This window comes from Galleria mellonella, unplaced genomic scaffold, assembly GCF_026898425.1.
Source record: "Galleria mellonella isolate WM207_F2 unplaced genomic scaffold, CSIRO_AGI_GalMel_v1 utg200, whole genome shotgun sequence".
NCBI lineage: Eukaryota > Metazoa > Arthropoda > Insecta > Lepidoptera > Pyralidae > Galleria > Galleria mellonella.
The window spans coordinates 3,227,881-3,240,196 of NW_026442034.1; the positions used below are offsets into that span (position 1 = coordinate 3,227,881).

Consider the following 12,316-nt stretch of genomic DNA (forward strand, 5'->3'; position numbering starts at 1 on the left):
ATAAAACCGCCTTACCAGTGATGTATTACACATTTCTTCCTTGGATATGATATATGAGTACTCTAATGAATTGTAGCTTTGCGTGATTCACAAGCATATTAAACTTTCTGCATTTAACTCACTGATAAATTATTCCGGACCGCGTTCCGCGTGATTTTTGATGAAACTTTAATGACTGTTACATTTATCATTAATCTCTATCTACATATTTTTTATATAGTTGATTATTTTTAGTCTTATTGCTTTAATCATAAAATTCATAATTGAATTCAGCAAATGCACTCCTCATTCATACTTCAAATAATCGAGACCACTTTCTTCTGTTGCTACAACTGAATTAACCAATTGGTATTTTCAAATTACATTCAATTGGCCATTGTTTATATTTAAGAAAAAGTGCTATTAAACTTTTACTGACCCACTTGATCTTTCGTTGTTTAAAAAGTGTAAGTTTGTTTTGGCATTGTAACTAACTATCAATTATAATTTTATGTGAACTACTATTTTTATAGCGTGTTTATTAATGTGATTCCCCGCTCTGATTGGTACGTTAATTGACCTAGTATTTGTCTAATTAATCTATCTAAAGATTTCATTATCATCAGCGTCAATATTGTCTGCCGTTAACTGTCCACTGCTGAATATATTACCCCCCCATTGGAGAGCTGTGCCAGAAGTTGCCACGATTGGCAGGCGGGTTGACAAACGCAGTTGGGCTTTGGTGATATTTTGAGAGATACGCTACTGCCTATCTTTCGATCATTAAGTTCCCTTAATCGCCTCCTACTACACCCATGAAAAAGACAGAGATGGCCCGTTATATAATTTTTTAATGGGTAAAAATGGCCTGGTGACCCCGCCTTCTCTATTGGTATACCAGTGAGAGGTCATAGAAGAGGATGAAAAGAGGTTAGTTAGTCCATCGTGACCAATTCAACGATAAATTAGTCACGATAGTTTCCAGAGGGAACTGCGTGGAGGTTGACCTAATAGGGTGTATTGATAGCAATGTGAACTAACTTCCCCATTACTAACAATCCCTTCCCCCCGCCCATTATATACTGGGACCACACGACAATTTAAAAATTTAGCTTGGCTGATCACCAAACTAACTTATCTGTCGATGTACAATCTAAATTGTTGGTATTAGATGCTTAAAATGTGACATACTATATTAAGACTAACTAAGAAAGACATCAGTTACAATATTTACTTCGTTAATGTAATATGTCTTTTATAGTATGATGACATTAACCAATCATAGCAGACAGCAACAGATTTGCGTGGGTGAAATCGCAATTATTAATTTACCAAATAAGACGATAATGAAGTTTACTACATATTTCATTATTTAATGATTACTTAAAAAATACATACATACATACATATCTGTCACGCCTGTCTCCCATTAGAGTAGGTAATATTACTTAAAAAATAACTTATTTATTTTATTTATTTTACACTTTATTGTATCATTTATAAATAGAATAAATTTTAATTTGATGTGATACAAAAGGCGGCCTTATTGCTAAGCAGTCTCTTCCAAACAACCTATAGGTAAATGATATTTGAAATTAGCGCGTGTTTGTGCACACAGAATAGAAGAGGCAGGTAGTGAGTACTACAGGCGAATTGTAAGTATACTTATATTTTTTCCGTCACTTTTTTTTTTGTTATTTTCCAAAATGAGAAAAAAAACACTATTCAAATACAATATACTTAGTCCGAGTGGACATCTCATAGTATCGTCAGATGCGTGTAGCGTGTCATTGACTCGCGAAATGTGAATGAAAGTACATTGAACCGATGCCAAATATATGGGCCTCACTCATTATATAGAAATACAATGCTTTACCATTTTGGCAGCCAAAAATCCTTTTGCAGGATAATTCAAGCGCTCCTTTGTCTAAAGCAGTTTGATTGATGGTATATTTCTTTTGAAATTGTTACTTTTTTCCGTAAATCTGAGAGCAAAGGACTTACCAAATATCTTTATATTACTGGTTTTGCCATTTAATCTTAACAAGGTGGAAACAAAGTCTGTTAAAATTTTTCCCTATAAAAGCCGATTCTGATACCAGATTCTCCATTTAATAGCAGTGCACCCAGAAGTTACTAAGTTTTCCTGTTCAAAATGTACGAACTCTTAAACTTTCGCGTCCTCTTTTATTTGGAAAATAAATTATCGAAAATTTTATTAATTTAGTTTTTTGTGACTTCGTAGATTTGAAAGGTATAAGATTTTTTTTGTTATAATATTTATCAGTGTTCATTTCGTGTCGTGTAAATCAGAACTAAGTTTACCGAATCGTACGTCTCTTAATAAGTAAAAGATAATTAATTAAGCATGGTGACGTAACGTAACGTAACAAACTACAAATAGACAAATACCAGTTCTAAGAATAGCTGATTTTATAAGCAATGGAATGGTTATTTTTAATCTCTATGGCAAATATTCCTGAAAAACTAAATTTTGTATACAGATTTAACACAAATTCCGTATCAGTCAGCTAAACTAATTAAAAAAGATATAAGAAAAATAACTGTTACACTATAATAAAAAATTAACAAACGATTATGGTACTCTGTACTCACTCAAGTACTGAGTAAGTAATACAACAGGTTGCTTACGCAGTAAGGAGTGATACTCGCCGCTTACCCCATAAGCGACCTGTCGTACAAATTGAAACCTAAAGATTCGTTTCTAGATACCCACATCAAAAGTAAATCAGAACTGTCAATAACCGTTATCAGCAATAGTTATTTTTATTCAATGGTCTATAAAGATCTGAATGTCGATAAAAGTATGGGACGGTAGGCACATTTACTACTGTACTGACGTACTGTCGTGATTCTAATAGACAATTTTAATAGGAGAATGCTAGTTATGTATTATGTAGTCAGAAACATACGTCACTGGATACAATTTGAACTGTTCCACAGTAATTCATCCTTGTCACTACTCGACAGAAACTTTGCCATAAACAGCCACTAGCAGTGGAACCGAGCTACATCCATCAACTTCCTGCAACAGGGGAAAAAGGGATTGTTAGAAATGGGGGTTAGTAATCCTATTACTAGCAATATATTTTTTTTACAACAAGGGGAAATCGAGCATGGGGCTCACCTGGTGGTAAGTGACTACCGCCGCCCATGATAACCCACAACACCAAAGGTATTGCAGGTGTGCTGCCGGCCTTTTAAAAAGGAAGGTCGACTTCCTCGCGGTTCCCTCTGGAAACTATCGTGATTGATTCATTAGTGAATTTGTCACGATGAGCTAACTGGCCTGCGTCATCCTTACCTATCATCCCTCACTGGTGCCCCGCCAGTGTATACCGATAGCGCAGGCGGGCTCACTATTCCATTACCGTCCATTAAAAAAAAAACTTCCTGCAACACATTTGAAGTCGTCTCTCCATCAAAGCGTGTATACGGATCGCTACACGCAAATCTTTTTCCCCCTCGGGTCTTCTATATATTTGAGTGTCACATTGCAATTATCAGTTTGCTGACCTTTCGGAATATAATATCCACTATTCTAGTTCTTTCATCTGTTAATAGGTTTCTCACGAAGCTAAGAAAAGGTTTTGTACATTTCTACGAGATTAAATGAGATTACAATTGCATATATGGAATCGCCATAGAAGTAACTTCCTACCCCATCGATTATCGATTCTTTGAACTGTGGCCCATTACACACATTACATTCACTTACTGATGTTTCAGAAGGTAGGTCTCTTTGATCCTTCTGCTGATTCCTGTTGGTTTTTTAACGAACTAAGTAAGTTTTTGGGAACGATAAAATACATAAACGATAAAAGAAATTCTGCAAATAGTAGAATTGAAGCCAAACAATTATAACGTATATAAATTGTTACAATTGGAACCAGCTTTTAAAAATACGGATACACGGTCATAGTCAAGAGAGAACAAACTACAATATTCTTATTGTTTGTTGAAATAAATCGAAGGTCATCTGACTTTTACCTCGCAAGTAACTGGCATTGGCCCAAAGAACGCTATCGGCAGATACTGACGCCGTCTCACCCTTGAAACATAAAGGGCTTATTTGATAGGCTTGAACGTATAATTTATTTTCCGGGTCCAGTAATTCTTATCGCAACAGCAAATTTTTTAATTTTGTTTTATTTTGTTATTAACATTTGTACTGTTTGATAGGAACACAGAAATCTTTAGGAGCAATCTAGTTACATATACATGAGTTAACTTTATTATTCCCAAAGTTAGTGTTCTGTAAATCAGTTCGATATTACGAACATCAAAATAACTCCATTATAAATGTAACATAAGCGTTTAATAAATCCACTGTTTCTTCAGTTCGTGTATGTGTTGTAATATATATATATATATATATATATATATATATATATATATATATATATATATATATATATATATATATATATATATATATATATATATATAATCAGTAAGTGCAGGTGACTCAGATTCGTTCCTTATGGAAATCTGATCAGCAATGGTCTGGTAATGGGTAAAATGATGATATTATAATTAGGATATGTTCTCCCTGGATATATCTCGACCCCTTTTTATTGTTTCATTATAATTATTAATTTTCTGTTTTTATTTTACAGGTGGTAAACGGAGCATACAGATCTGTAACGGTAAGTGATTACTAAAAGTTTATGATGCCCTACAACACCATGAGCGTGGGGTGCCTATTGGTTACCTCCTGGGGGGGTCCCTTGGTAATAAAGTCATATAGCCCCATAGCTAGCAAATTAAATTAGTCAGCATGGCCCAACTGACTTGCTTTTATCCTCACCTACCATCATTCACTGGTTCCCCACCAGCGTACACCGATATCGATTCGCGATTCCATTCTATTCTCATCAATTAAAAAAACCCTCACTCAAGAAAAGGAATTGTTTGTAATGGGTACTAGCAGCCCCGCTGCTTGCAATAATTTATTAGCTCAATCTCCACGTGTTCCCCGCTAGAAACTAACGTGTGGTTAATTTTTGATGAATTCGTCATGATGGGCCAACTGACCTCCTTTCATCCTCACCTATCATTCTACACTCGTGTCCCGCTAACGTATACCGATATCAGTCATAAAATAATCCTTAACCCTCACAACTATTATACAAAATGAAATCTAAATCATTAATATGCTTTGAAAAGAGTGATCTACTAGAGAAACTGAACATTTCTCCAAAGAAATATGGTCGAAAATGTACTAAAAACTATCTATACTAACTCGACAGCAGACAGATTTCGGAAACTTGACTTCTCTCTTAGATGGCACTTGATCTTTCTGATTATTATGAATTAATATAAGTACCTGCTTTCTTCTTTGCACTAAACATGGGTATTATCCGTTATCTATATTTATTGTATTTATTTAACACTTTAAATATAATAATAAACACTTTTAATACACTAATGTAAAATTAATGCACTATTTTGATGTACCAACATTGAAGGATTTGTTGAAAATTTTTCGATAAGTATATAAAAAGTAAAAGGTTGTAGTACAAAAGGCGGTCTTATTGCTAAGCAATCTCTTCCAGACAACCTTTGGGTAGAAAGAATTAATGTATAAAGAGGTATGTGGCCTGTTAAAAAAAATTATCTGTAAGAATGGTATACAAATAATAAATATCTGTGTAAGCACAATTATATACATATATATATATTTGTTTTTTCTGAACTTAAACCTCCCCTTTAGGGGATTTTGCTAGTAGTTGCCACGCTTGGCAGGCGGATTTGCAACCTCAATCAGGCTTTAGAGATGTTTTATGAGGGCTGCTGATACCTATTCTTCGCTCTCTCTTAGTCGCCTCTTATAACACCCATAGGAATGGAAGGTTATAATAAACATACTACTGTATTTTATTTTTTTAGTACCTTGAGCATAGTTTCCAATTAGCGAAATAACATAAAAATTTCCTAAAAGCCTATGCTACATAATATGTTCGAGCCGCTACCCTCATTAGAGGCGTTGTTAGATCGCCCAAGTCTGATAGTCTGATACATGATCTTGGGAATTCTCTTTTTAACAAAAAGTAAGGAACTTTGCGTAGACACATACCTCCCAAGAGAGAAGCGGAATAAAGTCCCTACAGATAGTACCTATATCGGACAAAATACATCGACTTATAAACTACTAACGCGTGTATCAATTATTAAGAAATTTCCTTAAAATAAATACTGAATAATTGAAAAATTGAAATTTATTTTCTGGACATTAAGTCCAAAGCTATCATCATCATCATTTCAGCCGTTAACTGTCCACTGCTGAACATAAGCCTTTCCCATAAGGGGACTTTTGCTAGTAGTTGCCACGCTTGGCAGACGCATAGGCAACCGCAGTTTAGCTTTTAGAATTTTTTTTAAACAGACAGAGCTACCTATCCCTCTACCATTAAGTTCCCTTAGTCGCTTCTTACGACACCCATGAAAAAAGAAGAGATGGCCTGATCTATGGCGGGACCACATGACCATAACTTATATAAATATGTAAAAATAAATAATGCATTACGTATTACCCCTTTTAGACAGGTGGCAAACGAACATATAGATAGTTACACTATCGCTACCGCATGCATGAAATACTCGTAAAATGAGAAGCGTAGACAAACGAAAACGTATCTACCGAGGTATATTTAGTATAGTTATCCATTTACCAGAACATCAGTTTTAGTTACTTAAGTTGTTTTTAGACTTTGAATTGAAATCTCCAATTTTCTAAGATATTATTTTTTCAGTTTAAACTTTAATTTTAAGAAAAAAACCTTTGCATCCATCTTCATATGTGACTGATCTAAGTTTGATAAAGATACCCACGGGAATGAAAAATCTGTCCCATTTTCCCGTTTTTCTCATTAACCAAATAATACGTGTATATCTCTGACTTATCTATAATCTTTTGATTCTAGACAGGTCGGTTCTAGAAGATTCTCACGAATGCTCATTAGAGAATCGAAGGTACATACGCAATCGATTTTGAATCTTAAACTCGAGCTCTGCAACGTCGTATTTTAAATAAATATTATATAGCATACATTTCAGAATTTCCCACGGTGGGTTTGTTGCAGTATATAAAGCTATAAAGACTGTTCAACAGTGGACAATAAATAGCCAATGTAAAATTAATGCAATATTTTGAGATAGCACTTTTTATTAATATACTTATATTATTTGTACTTTATTTATATATTTATTATGAAATTATGAATTGACTGATTTATTCTCTCTTTATCTACAATATATCAAAACCCTTTTCAAATCTGGGTTTTTTAATGGATGATAATGGAATGGTAATCCCGTTATCGGTATACGCTGGTACCACATCAGTGAGGGATGATTAGTAAGAATAAAGACGGTCACCAATGACTGCGCTTATCTGTAGGATAATTAAAACAAAAGTTTTTTTTTTTTGTAAATAGGTGAAAATAAACTGGCTTTCGCTATCGGTATACGCTGACGGAGCACAAGTGAGTGATAATAGATGAGCATGTAAACAGGTCAGTTAGCCCATCGAGATGAATTCATCAGGAAGTAACTAAGATGGTTTCCAAGCTGGACCGTGAGGAGGCAACCTGGTAGGGTATATTGCTAGGGTAGGTTTAGTAGGGTATAGGCCTTGGACCTCATTAATATGTAAATAATTCATTTGTTTAAAATCGATGATTTACTTGAAACATAATACGATGTATTTTAAATACACAGCCAATTTTAATAGGCATCTCATGCCGAGGGCTGTTCATTTCACCGACTGGCACAATTTCATGATGGATTATATGAAACGCATTGTGTTACAAACACCAAATTGCTGTTTTATCCCTTCACGTGTCGATAATATTATGGATTTTTTTATAACAGTTGCTACTTTAAATCCGAAATATTGCGAGAATTGGCGTGCAAACATCATCACCTCAGCAATCCTTGAAATTGAATTTACATTTCAAATTAGCATCTTATTACACTGGTAATAATTATAATGTACGTACATACTTAATGTATATATCGTACTAATGTGTGAACAATTGTTTGTAAATTCTTTATTAATAGCAGTGGTAATATCTTCGTCAATCGTAAAACAATTTTAATTAATATGTTTTTAATTAAAATGCCTACTAATAAATGAAGTTGATTTCTAATTTTTTAAAGCATATATGTTATATAATATTTTATTAATTTAACCAGTTTTCTTCAAATTGCAATTAAAAAAATTAATTCTGTCCTTCGAAGTCTTTAAAGGAGTTATACATCGTGGAAAATACTTATTTGAAACTTTGAATGAAATTGTCGATACCGCAACTTTAAAGTACCTGACCTAAAATTTAGGTAAGATATAAATTAATATTATAAATTATACATTATTTTTATACTTTAGAATGGCAATAGTTATGTCGCCATAATTGCTACTTTTTATCATCTGAACTAAATCCATAGCAAAAAATATTCCAATCGGCATGCAGCTATTGTTCAAATTCCATCAGAACGTTCGAAACTAACAAAGTCATTATTCTCGGTCAATGTAAAGCTGTCGACGGTTTGTGCCGTGTCTTAATTTGGTCAGTTCTAGTTTAATGCGAACCTTCGATTGACAAACAAACGGGGTTATCTAATGACATAGTTACATTGTGTGTCATATACTTCGGTGGCATACTACAAGCCTAGTATGTTTACTTTATTAGAGAAGTTAAAATTTAATAGCATCATATATATTTTTTTTTATTTGAACACTAGTAACGCGACGGAAACCTAGTGTATAAGCCAAAAATGTTCTATACTAGTTAAAAAATATTTTGATTTAAAGGATTTTTTAAGACTACTTAAAATTATATTGAATTAGAATCTGAAAACAAAATCTCTGTGTTCAAAGTTTAAAATTATTCATTTTGAGTTTTTATTTTTTTGTTCTATAGGATTTCAGATTTGCTCAAAATGACCTATTTTTTATATCAGAGCTTATTGTAATCGTTCGACCTCTACTCTGCTACGGATTCAAAGATCAATTGAGCGTGAACCAATTGAATCCTTTTCCGGCACTGTTGGCATAAAAGGATTTGGGTCCTGAACATTTCTTACAGGCATTTCTTTTATCGTTATAAAAATATGAAGTTATTTGCTTGTTAATTCTGTATATATAAGTTTAAAATTAAGGAGAAACCAATGTCAAAAACTTGCCTGAAATCGATCAACAAAGGTGACTTTGGGTTCATACTTTTTATTTTTTTTAAATTAACACCGGTTTAAAAAATTCCCTGATTCTTCTAATTTGAATTAAGAACTGTTTTTCTTGTGTGCTATAAAAGAACAATATGTGTAAGTTGTCTACGATAACATGGTACGCCCCTCCAAAATCTAAAGAATTAAAAATGTGTGAATAAAAATATTTACAAGGTTTCGGACCAAGGAAATACTCCTCTGCGCGCACCGTTATTGAAAACGTTTCCTCATAAACACTTATACGAGTAGAATACCACTTCTTTATATAGTCACACACATTAAAAAGTTAAAGGAGGCGCGTGCATTGTCAACGGAGGCAATCTATACATATTATACGAGTACATGTGTGAATTTTGTAAATGTATTTTTTTTATTATTATTATCATTTATTATATCACCCGTTTTTTTTATAGATGAAAATGGAATGGTAACCCCGCCTGCGCTAACGGCATACGCTGGCGGAGCATCAGTGAAGGGGGATACATGAGAATGAAAACAGGCCAGTTAGCCCATCATGATTAATTCATCAGGAATTAACCATGATAGTTTCCAGGGGGAACCGTGAGGCTAGCACTCAGTCTCCATTACTAACAATCCCTTTCCCCCCTTTATATCATCCGTTAACTATCCACTACTGGACATAGTCTCCCGTAGCAACTAGCTAGTAATTGACTAGTAGTTGTCACGCTTGGCAGGCGAGTTGGCAACTGTGTTATAAGGGATAAATAAATTATGTACAAACGTATCTTAAACTTGATCTCTTTTTTTGTCTTAAAGATATTCTATTGGAGGGTCGATTCATATCGGTGCTATTTTTCGCTCATATTTTATGCATCTCTTATCTTTCTTTGAGGAGAACAATAACAAGTTTCCATTCATTCATTAAAAAATAAAGCAGACTCGTTCACAGATTTTTGTTGGTGGTATATTTCTATCTCAAATACAGCTAATCCCGTTGTTGCTAAACATAAATGCGATACGTAATTAGCCTTTTTCCGGCGGCTTTGAGCAATCTGTCTGGCGAGCAATTTTCACTAGCCTTGATGAGAGGAAAACACCTCTCAAATACGAGTATGACTAAAGATCTGTTCTGTACAAATTATGTAGAATAAAATTTTATAATATTTTCCCTCTTTGGATATTAAATTAATAAAATTATTGTACTTTTGTATATTGTTCATTTAATAGAAATACTTATTCCCGTAACAGTTTCAACATTAACCTCTGTCTTTTAAACTAGAAAATATTGTAAATTACAAATACTGTAATTTAACATATTTTACTGTAACTTACAAAAACTGTATATTATAATATTATTTAACTGTATATTTGTTTATGTATTAATAGTTGTAGCACTTCAGCTGCCCGCTAACGAAATGCTTTCTCACTGTACTGGGTTGACTGGAAGTTTTAAACATGTTTTGTCAAGTTATTATTAATTATTAGTCCCATGTGGTCCCGGCATAGAATAGGCCATCCCTTCCTTTCCCGTGGGTGTCGTAAGGTGATGAAGGGAGAGTGAGGGATAGGCAGCAGTGTTCTTCTTAAAACATCTCCAAAGCCTAATTGCGGTTGCCAATCCGCCTGACAAGCGTGGCAACTACTGGCAAAACCCCCCTAAGCGGGAGCTTATAGTTCTATAGGCTTATGTTCAGTAGAGGACAGTTAAAAGCTGATATCATATCAGCTTAACATTAAACTTATTAGCATAATAACTTATTAGTGTCCCACTTCTAGACGCGGTCCAGACTCTGTCCAAGTGATCTCTATACCAAATATTTTTTTTACCTTCTATATATGTATTGTACTTTATTTCGTAGCTGTTGTTAGTATTTATTTTATTTATTAGTTGTGTTTTGTAGTTGCCTCTTTCGATATCCTGACAATAAAAGTTTAAGTACATTGTATATTTCTTATACAATTTGGAATGATAAACAAGTTGACGGGCCAAAAGAAGCTGGTTGAAACAGGTATCCACCGCCTATAGACATGATCAACACGAATATCAAACACAGAATACACTGTCTTTGACTCGCATCGCACAGATAGTATCATGCCCATGAATCAAGCGTTAATTTTCCTGAGCACTAAGCTAAGCAGAGGCATTACTCTGTACACTACAATATTAAACCGAAACAGCGATGTGAGCACAGTTACTTCCCAATAGAAATATCCGAGAAGACAAGATTTACAAGCATTTCCCATTGGGGGAAGATAGGATTGTTAGTAATTGGGCTTAGAAATCCCATTGCTATTTATATATCCTATCAAGTCGACCTCCACGCGATTCCCCCTGAAAACCATCTTTATTGATTTATTGTTGAATTCGTGACGATGAGCTGACTGACCTATTTCATCCCCACCTATGATCTCTCACTAGTGTCCTGCCAGTATATACCGTTAGCACATCCTGAAATATCATTCCACTATCATCCATTAAAAAAAACCTCTCTCCATCTGGTATTGTATTTTGAAATACGGGTCTCTAAAATGGAAAATTCCGATGGATGTTAGGTGCCTGACGCTCACCATCCGCGAGGTAATTAATGAATCGCCCACGATTTAATTATCTTCTTTTTGTTGGTGGCCTGCAAGTAAAAGTAAATTAAGAATTAAATTAAGCTTTTTAAAGAAAACTTCGAGGTCGTCCTATCCAAAAAAAATAATTTATAAAAGTAACCTCATTTTAATGTACTTTGATTGGTGAATCTTTCTCGGTAATTCCACACGGATCCTGTGATTTTTTATCTAAATCCTATATGAACACGGAACAGTGATATAAGAAAACATAAATATATTCTGACAGAATCCAGGAAAATATGTTCTTCATGCATGCAGGGGTTAGGCTTACCCGGTTGTTACTTTTACGGATGCCAGTGGTAATTTATGTAGCTATCTCCATCTTGAACGAACCGCCGGATGAATTGAATTGGCTTCTTGTTAACACACAAAAATATAATTTGTTAAAGCATTAGGTATGTAGATGGATTTTTTACGAAAGCTAGATATGTGATGATATATTAAATTCTAGCAAAAACAAAATTCGCTGTATGTACAAGTCATTAACGGGATCACTTTATAAGTTAGATAA

General features: G+C 34.0%; 2 protein-coding genes across 6 annotated transcripts in view; one reads left to right on the top strand and one right to left on the bottom strand.

Annotated features, from left to right (window-relative positions):
• Nucleotides 1-12,316, bottom strand: part of LOC116413014 (calaxin) — a 214,901-nt gene that overhangs the window by 65,512 nt on the left and 137,073 nt on the right. The window lies entirely within an intron of this gene.
• The window catches only part of LOC113519316 (uncharacterized), a 128,355-nt gene that overhangs the window by 47,692 nt on the left and 68,347 nt on the right, over nt 1-12,316 (top strand). For all 5 annotated transcript variants that reach the window (XM_052894229.1, XM_052894231.1, XM_052894233.1 and 2 more), the window contains one exon: nt 4,620-4,649. The gene's annotated coding sequence lies outside the window, so the exon portion shown is untranslated. The remainder of the gene's footprint in view (nt 1-4,619; nt 4,650-12,316) is intronic.